Genomic DNA, 19,227 nt, shown 5'->3' with positions numbered 1-19,227 from the left:
ACTGAGAAGGCAAAACCAGTTTTTGAAATGCACCATTGGAAACAGAAAATAACTGAAAATATCTCAACCTAAATTTTTAGAACATGAGATGACCATCATCATTTAGCATTTATTAAGTTTTTATAATATATGTTAACATAGAGTTCTTTCCTCTCTATTAGCTAGAAGAATGTCCTTTAAAATAATGGCTAATTAAATGCTGTTATGGGAGGACACTTTTTTTTTTCTTTGCCACTCAAAACACTGTAAGAAAGAGTGCTACAACCACATTTATGAAATGAATCATTTTTTTCAATATTTGAGCACCATTGCAACATCTGATGGGAACTACTAGCTACACAGACCAAATGTAGCCCATTGTGTTTCAGTTCATTTTAGAAGAATGAACCAGAAAAGTGCAAAGAACTAAGCAAGAGCTATTTAGTCACACTTCCCTCACTCTCTACAGCAACTGAATAATTAAATGTATGGTTAACCTAAATTTTTAGATGAATTTTCCAACGTGTCACTGATGGAAATTTAAGGATGAAAAGGATTAAAAACTGTATTAAATGAGTGCAGCCAGAATACATAGTACTTAAAGCATCTAAAGGCCATATAGTCCTTTCTCTGAATACAGTAACTGATAATGTCCTGAATTTTGTAAACACACAGTATGAAAATAATTTTAAAAAATGAATTACAAAGCAATGGAAGAAATCACAAAGAAGAAGAAAGAAATTAATATAAGTACTTAAAAATCAGTGGCTCTTTAAAAACATTATAAGCAAACAAAAGGTGAAGTGGGATTTGTTTCAATCTGTAAAATATTTAATCCCTCCCACCTCTGTGTTCCCTCCCAGTTAAAATCTGGAAGGGTTTGTGACTGCTTTGACCAATAGAGCACAGTGGAACTGATACTATGTAACTTCTGAGACTGGGTCATGAAAGACCAGTTGCTACTTTGTTTCTAGAATATTGTCTTTTGGAGTTCTGAGCCACCAGTTAAGAAATCTGACTACCATTAGGCCACCTTGCAGGAGCAGCCAGCTTTTAGGTGCTCCAGGGACAGTGCTCTTGCCTGGAGAATCCCAGGGACGGGGGAGCCTGGTGGGCTGCCGTCTATGGGGTCTCACAGAGTCGGACACGACTGAAGCGACTTAGCAGCAGGGACAATTCGAGCAGAGCTCAGACTTGCTTCTATCCCTGCTATGGAACTAAATATGTGAGTAAAGCCATGTGAGGCCCTCCAAGTCAGCCAATCTATCAGGTAAATAAGCCAAGAGAGAGAAAAAGGTCCCAGCTAAGACCCATAAAATTGTGAGATACAATAAAATGTTGGTTATTTTAAGGCCATTACATTTTCATGTGGCTTGTTATGCAGCGATAGAAAACTGGAGCATACCCGCATGTATGTGTGCTATTTTTACAGTAAAAATTTAAGAAGTTGAATGTAAAAGACACCCTGTGAAGTTGTTTGAGAAAATTGACAGTCAATATCCTTTGTATAGAAAGAGCACTTAGGAGTTATCAGGGGAAAGAATTGTAACATTGTGTTAAGAAAGGAGCAATTAAATGAACACAAAATTCACAAAAGAAAAACAAAAAGGCTAAAAAAATGTAAAAAAATGTTCAACCTAGTAAGTAAAGGAAATGTGAATTATACAATGGAATTAAAATTTTGGTTATCAAACTGGCAAAAATAAAAAAAAATATTAAACATTGTTTTGGGTAAAGTGGAGTGTACATAGTACAAATTTTCTGGAAAATAAAGAAATATGTCCAGAGTTTAATGCAGTGAAGTTGGTCATTCATTTAGGACCTGTTTTTGCCCAAGGGCAAGGAAAAACCAGAAACCTCTGTCTCAGCCTTTAAACTGGGACATGCCAATCGATACAATTACTTGCAACGTGTTTCAGCTCAAAAGTGGCCTTCTGTTGAGTCTGAATTTTACTGGTGGTTTAGTAGCTAAGTTGTGTCTGACTCTTGTGACCCCATGAACTGTAGCTCACTAGGCTCCTCTGTCCATGGGATTTCCCAGGCAAGAATATCAGAATGGGTTGCTATTTCCTTCTCCAGGGGATCTTCCAGACCTAGGGATCCAACCCCCAGCTCCTACACTGCAGGCAGATTCTTCACCGCTGAGCCACCAGGGATTCCCAAGCCTGAAGTATGGAAAACATATAAGGCAGCTCTTCTCTTTAAGTCCAAGCTTTAACCTCCAGCAAGACTGTTGTCGAAGATTTTTAATTGAGAGGCAGCAACACCTTCGGTGTGGACGGCAGCTATTGAAGTAATTCCAGGAGGGTGAGACTGAGTTTGCAGAACTGAGCACTGTTTCCTGTGATACCTTCTTCCTTCAGAGTAGATTCAGAGATAAGGACAGAAGGGTCTTCCTCCTTCAACAAACTCGGGTTCGGGTCTTGGCTGTACTTCATTCGGTGAAAGGCTTTTGGGCTACCCATCACGTCTGCAAAGCTGCTGGTCTGGGACAGAGAGACATGGGAGCTTTGTGTTCTGCTCTGAAACATTAGGGCTGGCAGAACAAAAACTCCAAGGGGTCACCTCGGTCATCATCTCCATCACCCATCATCTCCTGGGTAATGTCCCTGACGAGGGAGGAAGCTTTGCGGTGAAGATCCAAACGGAGGTAAGGGGGGAGAGACCTTTGAACTTTCCAGAGATCATAAATTTGTTGTCAATGAAGCGAAGTGGCATCGGTTGCCATGATTTTAGCCTTCGGTGGAGCAGAGGCGCGACCCCTGAACTCCGCGTGGGGCTGGCCGCGCTGCTTCAAGGCCAGGAGCCTCTCCCCGGTCTCAGGCTAGCTGGGCCTGAGACAACGCACCGTCTGACAATCAGAGGGCCCGGGCCTGCAGGCGTTCTTCAGGGGCTCCTGACCCAGGTAGAAGGCTTTTCTGCATCTGTAGCATCCAGGATGTCAGCAGGTTAGGGCCCAGGCCATAGCCCTCAGATCCAAGTCAGAGATGCTGGGCCGCATCTCCAGGATGCACAGGAACATGGCTTCAGCTGCAGGTTGGTACCCAGACTTCTCACTACACTTTGAACAGCCTCCTGAGGCTCGTTCTACCCGACTGAGACTGTCACATTCTTTCCATTTCCCACGTTTCATCTGGCTCCTGCACTTGAAGGACCAGGCGGCCACAGGGCAGTTCTGGGCACTCGGGGATGCGGGAGGCTGACTCCTTCCTGTCAGCCTGTATAAAGACCACTGGCTTCTCCTCCTCAGACCCCGGCTCTGGACTTACTGTCCTCACGGCCCCTCCTGCCACAGCGTGGCCAGCCTCAACCGCCCTCTTTCCCTCCAAATTTCCTTATGCATAACTTCCATAGTTCCAATTGCATGAAAAATATCTACTTTTGCTATGGGGAGGGAGGTGGGAGGGGGTTCATGTTTGGGAACGCATGTAAGAATTAAAGATTTTAAAATTTTAAAAATAAAAAACTAAAAAAAAAAAAAAAAAGAAAAAATCTGATCCACCATTCAACTGCCTAACACCCCCACTCTTGCACCTAATAGCGCCCCAGACACCTCTGTCCATGGAATTCTCCAGGCAAGAATACTGGAGTGGGTAGCTGTTCCCTTCTCCAGGGGATCTTTCTGACCCAGGGATCCAACCGGGGTCTCTTGCATTGCAGGCAGATTCTTTACTGTCTGAGCCACCAGGGAAGCCCAAGAAAACTGGAGTGTGTAGCCTATCCCTTCTCCAAGGGATCTTTCTGACCCAGGGATCCAACCGGGGTCTCTTGCATTGCAGGCGGATTCTTTACTAACTGAGCTACCACGGAAACCCCACAGCACTTAGATCAGTCCTAAACTGCTTTTCTCATTGCAAGGCCCCATATAATTCTCTCAGCCGACCTCCCCATTCCCCCACACCTCTTTCCCCCTTACCCTTTATTCTCCAGCCACACTGGCCTTCTTCTTGTGGGGAATACCATGCTGGTCCCCGTCTTCAGGCCTCTACTGCTCCCATGTCTGGAATGCTCTTCCTGCAGAACCCTGCATGCTGGGCTCTTCACCATTTAAATCTCAACTTACAGGTCACTTCCGCAGAGAGGTTTTTCTTGACCATCTAATCTAAAGTCAGCCACTCATTTTCATGTATCTCTAATTCCCTTTCATCACACAGTAACCCTTGTACACTTCCTACTTCATCATACATATTATCCGTTCACAGTCTGCCTCAACAGCAACACTTCCTCTCTCTCCACTCTCCTTGAGAGCAGAGAACTTGTTTCATTCTTAGTAACATCCCTTGCCTTCCCTCATGGCTCAGTGGTAAAGATCATGCCTGCCAATACTGGAGATGTGGGTTGGATCTCTGGGTCAAGAAGATCCCCTGGAGAAGGAAATGACAATCCACTCCAGTATTTTTGCCTGGGAAATCCCAGAGACAGAAGAGCCTGGTTGGGCTATGGTCCATGGGGTCACAAAAGAGGCAGACGTGGCTTAGTGCCTAAACAACAAACAACAACATCCCTTGTGATTGGAACTAGGATGGGCGCATGGTAGGTGATTTATAAATATTTGCTGGATGCCTTGCAAATACTTTTTGTACTTTTGAAATACAAAACTTAGCAGTGCAGAAGACACAGCATTTGAAACCATTTAAAAAAACCTGGATATTGTATGTTATATGGGCATTTTTCAAAGCTTTGATGGTTCTGATTAAAGTACATTGCTTCAGTTAAAAAAAAAAAAAAGAAACAGCCAGCACAAAATCACAACATCATAAAATCATTTCAGGACTGTGATGAGAGCTCCCCTGTCAAATTAGATATTTTCAAAATTAGAGCACCACTCCACAGGCTCCTTGCTTTCACTTAAAGAATGTGCACCTCCCACCAATGTTTTTTTTTTTTTTTTTTTTTTTTTTTGCTGCTGAACATATGATTTATTCACTGGGTAAAGAGCATGTCTTGAAAAACTTCCCTCTCAGCACTGAAAGTGTTGAAAACAGTTTCATCTTTTGAGGCTGGTTTAAAACAAACCTCTGGAATGAGGAGATGTCTTACTTGTCCCCTTGAGTGGATGAGAGTTAAAGCTGTTCCTCTTGGTGTCATTCTTTCTGGAATTGCAGGAACCTTAGTGGCTGGGTCTCAGTGGCCAACTATGATTACAAGATTCTACAGAAATGAGATCTGTTTCTATAAAATTCATGAGAAAAATCTAAATTGCTATTTATAAATAGGCCACACCATTTCAGAAGTGATATAACATTCAGACACTCAAGCACAAGTTTTGATATGTGTTTCAACATAGCCTATCCCTACCAGTTTATAATTTCCTCACAAAGCAGGCAGGCCACATTCTTATGATTCTTGAAGGGATGGGAAATGCACATTTACTAAACATGTCCTTTGGGCCAGTCTCCGTGCTAGTAGCAGTTGCAGAGACTCATTTAATCCTGAGAAGTGTGCAACATGTGAGTGAAAATCATGAGGAGAGACCTCCTGTTCTCTCACATAATATTAAAGAAGATTGATTAATCAGGAATCAGCAAAACAAAAGAACTGCCTATTCTTATCCCACTGACATCCCAGGGTTTAGTTCCAAGGTTTGTAAGGGACACTTTATTTTACTGTGCTGATTCATGACAGTTGTCTGGAGCATGGAAAATGTTCATTGATTTTACAGTGTTATTAAATTGGGCACAAGATTTGCATAGGAACTGTGTATTTGAGTGGTTTAGAAATGCCAGGGCTTTAGAACAACAATTGGATAAGGTGCCTTGAGGTTCCTGAAAGCTATTTTCACAGTCCCACAGAGTGGTACATCTGATTTGGTTTCATTAATAATGTTTGGAGAACTAGAGGAAGGGGTCGGCGGGCCATTTCCCTTTCTCCACCCATTTGAAGGAATGCCTTCATTCTTCAGCTAACTTTTTATAAAAATTTAAGGTTGTGTGTCTCAGATAAGGATTGTGACAGTTTGTATCTACTGAGATAGGATTAATTCTGAATTAATGACTAAATCCTGATAAGAGAGAGGAAAATAAATCTCATAAGGTTGTATTAAGCTACCACTGAGGGTCTGGATTGTGGATAACTGGCCTTCTTTTAAGTACCTTGCAGTTAGAGAGACACTCATTTTCCCTTTTTTTATAAGACCCACGTTATAGTCATGCAGTTTACAAACACACAGTATACTTCAAAGAAGCCAAGTATAAATGACCTGGTAGAAAAGAGCATTGAAAAGATCTAAAGATCCAAAGTATATCTGAAATTCCTACTAGTTTGGAATTATGAAGGATGAAGTGAGAAATCAGCATGTTGGAGAAGACTCTTGAGAGTCCCTTGGACTGCAAGGTGATCCAACCAGTCCATTCTGAAGGAGATCAGCCCTGGGATTTCTTTTGGAAGGAATGATGCTAAAGCTGAAGCTCCAGTACTTCGGCCACCTCATGTGAAGAGTTGACTCATTGGAAAAGACTCTGATGCTGGGAGGGATTGGGGGCAGGAGGAGAAGGGGACGACTGAGGATGAGATGGCTGGATGGCATCACTGACTCGATGGATGTGAGTCTGAGTGAACTCCAGGAGTTGGTGATAGACAGGGAGGCCTGGTGTGCTGCGATTTATGGGGTCGCAAAGAGTCGGACACGACTGAGTGACTGAACTGAACTGAACTGATATGCAAATAAATTTGAGAAATAGTGGCTCTAGACAACTGGAGAGCAGAAGGTTCACTGGTTCTCATAATGCAACTTGAGATCATTGACAGGAAGTAGTCAATGAAATTTTCATTCTAGGTATATCCTCTTGACACTTGCAACTGACAAAAATATATCACCCTTTCCTAGAAGTTCCTCATCCTTGCTGAGAAATTATAGCCCCTTCAAATGAAACTGTTAGATAAACTTTCAGACAGGATAAAATATTAATAATATAATGGCGATTCGAGGTATGTTCAGAGGTCTAAACAACTGAGTTCAGGAAAAAGACTAAGGGTGTGTCTTTGTAAGGTCAATATTCAACAAGAATCTAGCATAGAGTCTCTTCAGTTATTCAGATATTTTGCATTATATAGCAATGCTTAAATTGAACCAAAAAGTGCAAAGTAAGTGAATTCGTTTGTTAGGGCTGACAATATTTTGAAACTTTGCATTCAATCATCTGGTCATCTGCATTATGATTCATTAATGTATTCATCCATATAATTAAATAATTGAGTAATTGATTAATTAAACATCATACATCCTCTAAGATGACCTGTGAAGTGAGTTGTTTGAGGCAAGTGAAAAAAAAAATGGCTTGGGTGAGTAAAATTTGATTTAGTTTCACCTCCAGTTAAAAGTGGATTTATTCTTATTGAAGACTAATTGATGATACTGAGTCAATAACAGATGCCCCTCAAATAAGCATTTTATGTACCTTTGAAATAAATGTGGAAAACTTCAAGTGTCCCTTAATAGTCACTTGCCTGTGGAGTAACTTTGGTGCAGACCATGGTATAAAGAAGCAGGAAGGAGAAAAAAATGTGCTCTGCATATTTGGGGGTGTGGACGAGGTTCTAAAATACTCCAGACAAAGATGGCAACCCAACTCTCAAGACGTCAGAACATGGGTGAGCTCTATTTTAATGGGAAAATACTGACTTCAGTGTTCTTGATTACAGTTTTTTTGTTTTTGCATTTGCATGTGGTGGTTCCTTTTACTCTCATAACAATCAAACATATTGCCCATAATCCAGGGTCAAGTTGGATTTCCAGAGATAACCTTCTCAGAAGAATTGCTCTAAATTAAGCTATAACTCAGCAGTAATAGTAATAGCTATTAGTTATTGAGGATGTCTTATATGGCAGGTTCTGTGCTCAGTATAATTTATATATATATCTTATATTATTTAATTCATACTATGATTCTACAATAAAGCAATCTCTTATATTTAAGATAATTTAATAACATCTCAAGTTAACTCATTACACACACACATATTTTGAAGACAGAGTTTATGTTTTATTCCCCTTTCTCTGCCCAGAACACAAGCGGCTCATAATTGAAAGTGAAGTCGCTCAGTCGTGTCCGACTCTTTGAGACCCCATGGACTATAGCCCACAAGGCTCCTCTGTCCATGGGATTTCCCAGGCAAGAATACTGGAGTGGGTTGCCATTTCCTTCTCCAGGGGATCTTCCCAACCCAGGGATTGAACCTGGGTCTCCCACATTGCGGGTGGACGCTTTACCATCTGAGCCACCAGGGAAGCACCAATAATTGGGGTGATTGGGCTCATAATTGGTACCTAGAAAATATTGATTGAATTAAATGAAATGTCAGTGCCTGTGCTTTTCCTGGGCTTCCCTGGTGGCTCAGAGGTTAAAGCGTCTGCCTCCAATGCGGGAGAACTGGGTTCAATCCCTGGGTCGGGGAGATGCCCTGGAGAAGGAAATGGTAACCTACTCCAGTATTCTTGCCTTGAGAATCCCATGGACAGAGAAGCCTGGTAGGCTACATACAGTCCATGGGGTCGCAAAGAGTCAGACACGACTGAGCGACTTCACTATGTCACTATGTGCTTTTCCTGAGAGATAGGCTTTTATCACTCATTTTGTTCTTTGATGTAGCTTTGAAGACTCTTAGGGATGAACAGGCATTGGGAATATTTAACCCAACTATGAAACATGGATCAACTTGTCTCTGTCTTCTTGGGTTAATGAAGAAGGCTGGCATAAAGTCAGGTTGAAGGGGGATTGTGCAGGGATTGGTGGGAAGGGAAAAATACTGATTCTGGTGAAAATATCTGGGTTGCAAACATAAAGAAATAAGAAAGTCAAGAGACTGGACTTGACAGTCTTCTGTGGAGTGTCTTAAATTGAACAGATGATGCTCTGAGCTGACAGCATCAGCAAGACTGTGTTTATACACAAGAGAAAGGAGGGTCATGGTGTTGGGAAAGCTCTCAAATGAATAAGGTCTTACTTTCTATACATTTCACACCCTGGTTTATTATATTTTCCCGTTGTTGATTGGACGCTCGTCCATACTGCTCAGTTCCTGATGGCCCCTGACTGTCCTTACGGCTTTGATGTGCTGCATATTGGAAGATTATGGGATGACATAGAGTCTAAGAACCGAGTCTTAGTCATCTCCCTCCAGCTTTGATTAATCCATGGAGTTCATTGATTGATCGAGGATCCAGGCATGCCAGAAATTGTCACTGTTAGCCACAGTGTACATGTGCTGTGTTGTGCAAAGCAAATTAAACAGACTCCATGTGTCTCCTCCAGGAGCTCACAATAAAAACCAGGCAATAGATGTGTGAACACAATGGGGCAAACAGATGCTCAGCTGTATAAACAAAGAAGTACAACAAATTAGAGAATTTTGGTATGAACTATGAGTGCAAGTGCTCTTGTTTGTGCTATGGAAGTGAGGGGAAGTTCCGCAAGTTGCAGAGAACTTGCTGAAGTCTGTATGAGGGTAGGGAGCATGTGGATGGTGATAAAGGTGGGATCACCCTGCTTCTTTCAGTTAGGAGGGAAACAAGTGTTCTTTTGCAGTGGGGGGAGAATTTTTTTTTTCCTTCCCAGGTATTTGCTCTGAAGGCACGTGTATTTCTACTTAGGTCTAGGTTCTTCTAAGAGATTTGGTTAGAAGGAAAGTAAAAAGTATTAAGCAAGGAATAGCCTGCCAGAGAGATTTCATAAGCCTTCTTTCCACTGGAAACCAGGCTAAAAAGAAAATAAAAACCAGAGTCTATTATAATTGTACATTCCACTTTTAATCAGCTAGCATATGCCAATTGATTTTTCAAGGAAATGATTACTTTGGGTGAGTTTTTTTTTTTTTTTTAATAAGGGGCAACACTTTTTGTCATTGTCTAGCACTTGCTGTCTCTGACATCTCAAATGAATGTTGTCAGGAATTAATCTGGATTTACAGAGTTCAGCTGAAAGTGAATTTCAGGTAGGTCTCTACCTCAACTACCCTGGACTGATAGGTATCTCTCTTCCCTAAAATATATCCAGATAGGGGATTCCTCCCCAGAAACCTTTTACAAGGTTATAAAATCTTCACTGCCAATAAGATCTTTCAATCTAACTTAAATTCCTTTGGTTGTAATTTAAATTCATTTCCTATTCTTTCCTCATTAAGAAGTGGGAACTATCTGCAACAGTCATTCTTCTGAATACAGTGGTTAAACACACACTTCAGGCTTCTTTCTTTCCTGGATTTTCTGTCTATTTCAGATGTCATCTATTTATATATATTTTTTCCTGTTTCATTTATCTAGTTCCAATCAGGTCTTATTTATTGGGTCATAAAAATATAAAAGAACATCAGAATCTATATTTTGCTTTTTTTGAAATGGGTGAGATGATGATAGTCTCAACCTATTAATGGCCACTTCCCAGCTCTTAATCCCTTGGACAAGAATTTACCTGTAGATAGCGCAGTGGGTTGAAGAGGGGTATCTATCTTGTTTTTTCGCAACTATAAAGCGAGACAATGGACAAAATATTTTTAAGGTTTTGTGTACTTTTACTGTTCAACAATCCCATGGATAAGTTCTAAGTATTCTTTGGCCCCAAAGAGCAGCTATTTTCCCTTAACTAACACCATTCTTACAATAGCAGTAATCCTATGTATGTTAATGTGTCATCCAATGATTGATTTCTACAGCAAGAACCTCTAAACTCTGTTTAACATTTTTTTATTGAGGTATAACTTACATAGTTTAATATAGGTCTTCTTGGGTACCTATTTCTACTTCTATGATACATTAATGTCAACGGGTATGAGTGTTTGTATATGCTAAGTCATTTCCCAGTTTGTTATAGCCTGAATATTTTTGCAAGGCCACTGATATCATATATGAGTTTTTTCATTAAGTTGGTTTCAGGCCCCTGGAAAGGAGTCTGTAATTCCCCATCTTCTCTATCCACATGGATATGCTTTCCATCTTTCATGCCCTGGGTTCTTTTAAACCACATACTAAAACAAGTATATTGAGAATATGATGACACATAGGATTCTCTTTAAAAGACATTCTTTTATTTCAAACACTTAAGTAGCATGGAATATTTTATTTATTTATTTTATTTTTAAAATTACCTAAGTATGATAATGCATTTACAGGAGATTTGTATATAGTGGAACTATATGGAACTTTGTTCTGTATTTTCCAAGCATGAAATTTTAAAAAAATTTACATTATTGAAAGAACTTTCAAAAGTAGGGCATTGAAAAAAGTCCATGGCAAAAATATTTTTGGGGTGGATCTCTTTCTCCAAATGATTATATATTGAGTGATCAATTTTCACTTCATTTCCTTTTAAACTTCTACTGAACTTTGAATTAAGCATCAAAAGCCATATCAGAGTTAGCCACAGCACCTCCCTGACTTAAGAAACCCAGCGTCTGCTAAAATATTCTCAGGGATTTTATAAGAAAGATGGATACTTTCATCTGCCCTTTTGCATTTTCCTGCATTAGCCTGTTTTTTGCTTGCTTGACTCGAAAAATATTCTTCAACAAACCTCATGACTAATTAAGTAAGGGAAGTCTGTATTTAATCATATTCCAGATATCAAAAAAGAATGGATATTTGTATAAACATGAGCCATTCTTTTTCTATTGCCAGGTTGTCAGCAATTTATTTTCTGTCTCAAACAACAAAATCTACCTGATTTTAAGTCTCTCTTTTGCTCTCCTGTGGGGATCACCAGGCCCCTCTCTTCTCCCTTCAGCCCTTTCTACCTAGGCTGAGACCACAGCTTTAGTACCAGCTGAACATAGAGCGTGTGCTCTGCACTCACTGGCTGGCTGACTGGACTGCTCAGCAATCAGCTGACGTTTTTAACAGTTCTTTTCATGCCTTTGTCCCATCTTGCACCGCATAACTCACATAGCATGTCTCTGAGTGATATTTGCACTTTTCACCCAGTAGGCGTTCCTCCTGGCTTGGTGTTAGAGTTGATGGTGAGTAAGGGGCATGGCGTGCCTGAGCGCCTATCTTAGTGCTACTCCCTAATTCTAAGTGGTCTGAGAATGCTCCCTGCCACGCCTTTCATCTTTTCAGCCCTTTCTTTTTGTCCGGTTTCCCACTCTTCCTCTCCTGCCCCTTGTTTTCCTGTTTTCCCTTCCTCATCCTCTCACCACACCAAAATCACAAACAGAACAGTACAGAACTAAGTGGGGCTAAAGGAATCATGATGGAGTCTTTCCTCCCACTTGTTTTCATTCTCCAAAATTCTTTATCATTCTTTTAAGGTCTTGACTTAAATAATTTGCCTCCCTCTCTGGTTTTAACTTCAAAAACAAAGACTGCCTTTTTTTATAGTCCAGGTGGTGATAGTGGTAAAGAACCTGCCTGCCAGTTCAGGAGATGTAAGACACTCAAGTTCAATCCCTGGGTTGGGAAGATCCCCTGGAGGAGGGCATGGCAACCCACACCAGTTTTCTTGCCTGGAGAATCCCATGGACAGAGGAGCCTGGCAGGTCGTCCATAGGGTTGCATAGAGTTGGACATGACTGAAGTGACTTAGCACACACGCAGAGACTAGTACTAGGTTCCAGTTTTTAAATCATAGCCAATTTTTTTTTTTTTCAAATTTTTCCTAATACCTTAACCACTAAGGAGTTCATTCTGCAAAGATAAACCAATTCACACCTGGTTTAGTGATAGAAAAGATTGTTTGAATTTAGGTTTTCTCAGGTAATTATGCCAACTGACCCGACACATTTATATAAAAGACTGCTTTTTGGTGAATATAAAATTCCCATGAGGTCTCCAGCTGAAAATCTATGTGTCATTATTATTATTATGTTATTCTTACTCAGTGTTATCACCTTGAATTCTAAGAAGAAAAATTCGGGTTAGCTGGGAGATCATCTAGGAAGTCCAGAGTAATGTAGCATATACATGCAGAATAAAAACTGGAATTAACATGTTAAATGGAAGGTAAGTAGGATTACAAAACTTTTTCTTTTGCTCCACATCTCACTACTTATCTTCTTCCCTGAAAATTCTCTGCCTGTCATTTAATATTAGAAGATAATAGAAGATACACTCATTGATGAGGTTGAGTCAACCATGTACAAAAAGTTAACCTGCCTCTTTGCTATAAGCTTAAGAGAGAGATTAACCATTGAATCATAGTATGGTATTGTGGAGGTAATCAGATGAGAAATTCTGTGGCAAAAATAACAGATCCTATTGGATCTACTCATGCTAAAAACTTCTACCCACAGGCTTTGGGTTCAAAAGGTTCAAGATAGCTTTGAGCTTAGAAACCACTGACAAAAGATGGTCAAAAACAGGCCTGGATCTGAAAACCATAAGTGATTATTGTTTCAGCAATGTGGACTTGCAAATAGGCAAATAAATATCAAAGTTAATGTTTCTCAAAGCAAATGGTAGAACTCTGAGAACCAGTGAGATGGAGGAAGCCACCAGTCATCATTCTAAAGCCATTTAAATGGCTGCATGGCTATGAGGATGGGGTCCCCACTGCACTCAGAACCCACTGACCTCTGGCTCCTCTCTCTCCCTCATTTCATTATGTTGCGTGACACCGGCCAAAGGAAATGACCATGCCCTGTCGCATGTTATTGGATCCTTCACATCTCAATCAGGATGTCACTTTTTCCCAGCAGGCACTGTGGTTTCCTTGAGTTTGGACTAGGTGTTCCTCATGTTGTTGTTGAGTTGCTAAGTAACGTCTGACTCTTTGCAACCCCATGGACTACAGCACGCCAGGGTTCCCTGTCCTTCACTGTCTCCCAGAGTTTGCTCACACTTATGTCTGTTGAGTTGGTGGTGCCATCTAACCATCTCATCCTCTGTTGCCTTTTTCTCCTCCTGCCCTCAATCTTTCTCAGCATCAGGGTCCTCATACCTTCCCCCATATGCCCTGTACTATCTTGCCAGAGCAGTCAACCTGGATCAGAATTGCTGTTGACTTGCCTCCCTTCCCCGCAAGGCCCTGCTTCCTCCTGAAGGTTAGGATATCGTCTTGCTCACTGTTGTATTCTGGGTTCCTGCCACATTGTGAAGTTTTGGTGAGGAGTAAATGCAATCAGTTATTCACTCATCAGTTATACACTCAGTGCCTGTGTGGGCTAGGAGCTCCTATTGGTGCTTGAAACATATTAATGAACACACTTGCACATTTTTACAAAAATTATATCTACTAAAATATATAAACTGCTTAGCACGGTGCCTGACATATAAGTATTTAATAATGATTAGAATAGTAATGATAAATAACTAATATTTACTGAGTGCTTACTGTGTGTGTCATACATTTAAAGTGTTTTTTTCATGTATTGTCTTGTTTTAATCCTTATAACAAATCTGAGTTAATACTATTTTTTTCCCCAACTTTTCCCTACTCAATAGATGAGGAAAGTGAGGCAGTAATGTTAAGTAACTTGCCCACACAGTTACCATGTTGTGAACCCAGAATTCAAAGCCAGACTGTTTGACTCTTGAATCTGGGCTTTTAACTTTTTATTATGTTTATTTAATGGTCTGTAAGTATTACCATCATGATGCACTCAATACATGCAAGCTAAAAGAAAATAAGCGAGGATAAGAAATATTTTCCTAAGATGTGCCAGGTGTCACTTCATGTCTATATAATGAAGCTGTGGCATTCTGGTACAACTAAGTATGCGACTGATTTTTAAAATAATTTTGGCTCATAGAGGTTCATATTATTCATCTTTCATCACATGGATTCAATAAAACTTTTCTTACTCCATGAGAAAAGTTTCAAGTCTTATGAGCAGACTTATTGCCAGAAATTGATGCTGCAGAAGTGGAAATCTCATTTAAAAACAGCTATCAGTCACCTGGGAAGTCTCAACTGGATTTTCTCCACGTTTCAAAGAAAGGATTGTAGGATGGGATTAGGAGAGGCATATCTGCTGTCCTTTCCTGCCCTCCCTAATTAGTTCTAATTAGTTCAAAACCTCAATCAAACTTTCCAGTTTTAAGTTTTTGTATTAGCTTTTGTGGATTCTCAGAAGTTAATCAAGAATGGTTAAAGAAACAAGTAAAAGCTTGTTCTCTCTGCCCCCTGCCCAATCAACTGACTGGTAATGAAATGCCTCTGAGTCTGTCCATCACAGTGTTCTGCTCCCCTGCAGTTATGTAAGCCTAAGTCATGATACTTGTCTTCAAGGGGCCGTAAGTCTGATTGGAAAGATAATATGCACACAAGAAACAATGAGAACATCATGCCTGTAGTAATTGTGTTCTCTCTTGTGAGCTAGCTTTGGGAACTGTGAGAGTTCAGAAGAAAGGGAGATTGATGCCGCCAGACAAGTGAGGGGCGATACTGTGGGAGAGACAGAAAACTAGGTTGCATGACCTTATAAACACCGCTTGTCTTAGCTGGGCCTCAGTTTCCACATCTGTAAAGAATAAACTGAGCCATTTCATTTCTAATGACACTTTGAACTCAAAGACTTGTGACTTTATGACTCTTTTTGCACTTTTGCACCCATGCGATCTTTTATGATAGATAAACTAGGATGGATTTTTCAGATTAAACTCAAAACAGCCTGAGTTTCTCTTAAGTGGATTGTTCTAGAAGGTATGTTGGATGTCCTATCTTTGTGTGGTCACAAACAATTCAATCATAAGATTAAAGATTTTAAGCCTTTCCAGGATTAGGCTGAAATGGAAAATAATGTTCAGTCACTTATTACCTTTACATAAATGGAGTGATGTTGTTGATGATAATAATATACACTATTTATTGAATGCTGATTTTGTGCCAGGAATTTTATATGATATATATATAATTTATATAATAGCCCTCCATGTATCTTCCACTTATTGTGCAAAACACAGAGTTTTGATGACTTTCCCAAACTCACCTAACTCACCAGTAGCAATGCTGAGATTTAGTTCCAGGGCTGTCCACACACAAACCTATGCATTTTTTTTTTTTTTTTAACTAGGAATGTCTCTTTGCTCAGTGAAGGATTAAGGGGCAAAAACTGCTAAAACTTAACATAGGTGCTAGTCCTGAATACAGCTGGGAAAGTTTGGAGCACACAGGAAAGATGAAAGAGTTAGGCCCCTTAGAAATAATTAGGACTTTTGTATTCCCTATTATGTTTAGGCCAGAGAGTCAAATACCATGGCTGGAATTTAAAAGGGACTGAACAATCTTATGACTAATAATAGCATTTGTAGTCATGAGGATTGAGGCAAAAAGGGAGCAAACAGTAAGCTTTAAGGTCAAACATTCAGCACCAAGGGGTTAGCAAAATACTTGTCTTCCTAAGTTCAAATGTCATGCAAAGAAATGCTGAGGGCTGACTGCAACTGTGGCTTGTGCCATTGAGAGGGCTTCTGAGAGGGGTGGGGTGAGTCATCTGGTATGACAGGAAGACCACCTACTTGCTACATTTTTTCATCTGGGTTTCTATTTTTTCCAGCATTGTTGACAAGGTGTAATGACTGAAATTCTTATTATTTAATAAGCTTCCTTCTTATGGCACATTTTAGAGCATGCATAAAAACTGTCATTCTTATTAGAAGAATCTATGTGTTATGTTCACAGAGTTAATGAATTTGCATTTTGGTTCTAATCATTTGGACAGAATGTTTCTCTTAGAAGTAGTTTTTTCCAGTGCAACTCCCTGGGTGCTTTTTCAAGAGGCTGGTCTGATGGATAAACTTTCACAGGCTGAAGGAATTCAGATAAACAGGGTGCTTCCCAACCAACATGAGAATTAGAGTGCTCAGGGCAGTCTTTTACATATGTTCAAAGACCAATCAGTTGCAGTTAATATGTTTACTAAGAGAATGATTATCCTACTCTATACCAGGCTAACCATCTCCAGTATTATTGCCTGGAGAATCTCATGGACAGAGAAGCCTGGTGGGCTATAGTCCACGGGGTCACAAACAGTTGGATAGGATTGAGTGGCTGAGCACACACATGGCAGTCTGCTTCTGGCCTGATAATTACTAACCTGTGTAGGCCAGGGTATGGTAAACTCATGTCACACACCAGGTTTAATTTAGATTCCAAAAGGTTATCACCTAGTCAATAAACAGTTTGCTGATTGTAAATTCTTCCACCTTTAGATGAACAGGGTTCTACTAGTATAAAGTGTTCTTACTTTAATAAAGGCAGTCTAACAAGTGCCCCAGAATGAGTGTGTAAGAGCTTTTAATTCTGTTTCCTAATCTCCATGGAATATGGAAATGCAATAGGCTGTTCAGAGAGGCAGTCTCCAGGAGTCCACTAATCTTTGCAGATTGTTTAAGAGAGCAAACATTTTAGGTCCTGACCCTAATCCTACTTTTAGCATTCCCATTTAATGACTTAATCAGGTTGCTCATTTTAAGGAGCAAAGGAGGACTGCAAAATCAAAATGCAAGCCTTCATTTATTCGTTCATTTCCTCAGATACTGAGGAGAATTATTTTCTATTTGCTGACAGTTCATGTATCTCTGACTCCAACACATTTTTTCTTGTTTTGAGATACATGCAGAAAAGATTTGCATTGAAAAGCTGTCATTCTAGAGGGGTAGGATGGGAGGGAGGAAGAAAGCTCAAGAAGGAGGGGATATATATATATAGTTGTGGCTGATTCACATCATTGTAAGGAAGAAACCAATACAACATTATAAAGCAATTATCCCCCAATTAAAAAAAACAGCTGTCATTACAAATGCTAAGGGCTGAAAGCATAAATAGCGTCTTGTATCTCAAGAAAGCAAGGAATAAAATAAAAAACCAGTTAACAGTTATCCTGCCTACCTGGTTTAGGATTATTCTTACAGAATCAGTATAGGAAATGGCTCAACCACCTACCCCATTGTGTAAGCCCAACACTTCAGAGTCATTCTTAGTTCTCTTCTTTTCCTCATCTCCTGTATCTAAATCATCATAAGACCTCTCAGCTCTCTCTTTACAATGTTTCATTGCTATGTTTACCTCTTACTGTCTCCACTACTAGTCCAAGCCACCATCATTTCTCATTTGTTTATGTAACAATCTCTTAAATGTTCTCTCTGTCACTCTTGAACTTTGTCTTGATCTTTGCTATACTCCTGAGCCTAAAATCAGGCTCAAATATTTGTTGAATGAATGAATGGATAGATGGATGGATAGAGAGATGAATGATGGATAGATGGATGGAAACAGATCCTTGGGATTGTTGCCATTGAACACAAGGGAGTTGCTTACAGGTGGCAGACATGTGTTTAAAGCTGCAGTAGCTCCAGAACAAAGGTCAGTTCCTCAGATAGATTCCATTTCCTTGTCTTGTCTGCTGAAGTTTCAGGAAGCACTGGACACCTACATCAAGAGCTCCAATGAGTCATTTGTTTCCTTGAGAATCTGGAAAGTTTATGGGACTGACTTTAGAAACTGCTTCCTTCCAGCCAGCTGGTCCTAATGCGTATGCTTTACTTTCATGGTGAAGGGTGCCCTTGGGGGAAAAAGAATGTCATCTTACTTTGAGGTGGGTCAGGTTTTAGGAAGTCCAGTAGAGCACTAAGTTGAAAACAGATGGTCTGGATACAAAAAGAGCAGGGCTACTTGCATTTTAGCCGCAACTGTGTGGTGGTGGTCTCTGGCCCACTAGCAGTAAATACATGTGTTTTCAGATGTGTCCAGGGAGAACAATGTCAGGGGCTCTCAGTTAAAATGTGGAAATCTGAATTTGTCATCCACATGTATCAATGGTTAGGCTCCCAGTTGGATGTGTTTTCCATTTGCCTGATTTTAAGTGTTAAACTGGAGGTACATCCAGACTGCCTTTTTCCCCCTCCCCTCTCATCAGAGCCAGAAGCTCTCGGCCTCCTGTTTTTATACAGGAAATCAGCTTAAGTAAAACAGCTTCTCTCCATAAGATCAAGCCTCTAGCGACCAGTCTGGGGCAGGTTGTCTCCTCCCGTGCAACTATACACTCCATATTTCAACAGAATACTGTTAACATTTCTTCTAATTGTATTTTTCCCCCCCCCAGAAATCCATTCCCAGAGCCTATAATACTCTTAAATGGTAAGCCAAGCAATTACAGTGGCAACTTTATTCAAACAACACCCCTGCTCTTTGAGAGAGGGATTAAACAGGGCTCCTGGGCAGCTGTCTGGCAAGGTGCTTAACTCCAAAGAAGTTGCCCGGTGCCTAGGATCAATGACTGAAAGAATGCTTTAGAGAGAAGGCATTGAAGGTCTTAACTCATGCAGTATGCAAGTAAATTTGCTGTAGAGTTTATAGCTTTAGTCCATAGAAGCCTGTGGAT

The 19,227-nt window shown here is 40.3% G+C and overlaps 1 protein-coding gene across 4 annotated transcripts in view; it reads right to left on the bottom strand.

Annotated features, from left to right (window-relative positions):
• COL8A1 (collagen type VIII alpha 1 chain) overlaps positions 1 to 19,227 on the bottom strand; it is a 166,312-nt gene that overhangs the window by 63,548 nt on the left and 83,537 nt on the right. The window contains exon 2 of one of the 4 annotated variants that reach the window (XM_042230658.1): positions 18,165 to 18,275. The exons of 2 other annotated variants lie outside the window; for them this stretch is intronic. The gene's annotated coding sequence lies outside the window, so the exon portion shown is untranslated. Of the gene's footprint in view, positions 1 to 3,895; positions 4,046 to 18,164; positions 18,276 to 19,227 lie in introns of those variants that run through there. One more of the 4 variants, XM_027979258.3, reaches the window with a different exon arrangement.

This window comes from Ovis aries, chromosome 1, assembly GCF_016772045.2.
Source record: "Ovis aries strain OAR_USU_Benz2616 breed Rambouillet chromosome 1, ARS-UI_Ramb_v3.0, whole genome shotgun sequence".
NCBI lineage: Eukaryota > Metazoa > Chordata > Mammalia > Artiodactyla > Bovidae > Ovis > Ovis aries.
Note: the sequence above shows the minus strand (reverse complement) of the source record. Positions and strands in the feature narration are given on the sequence as shown.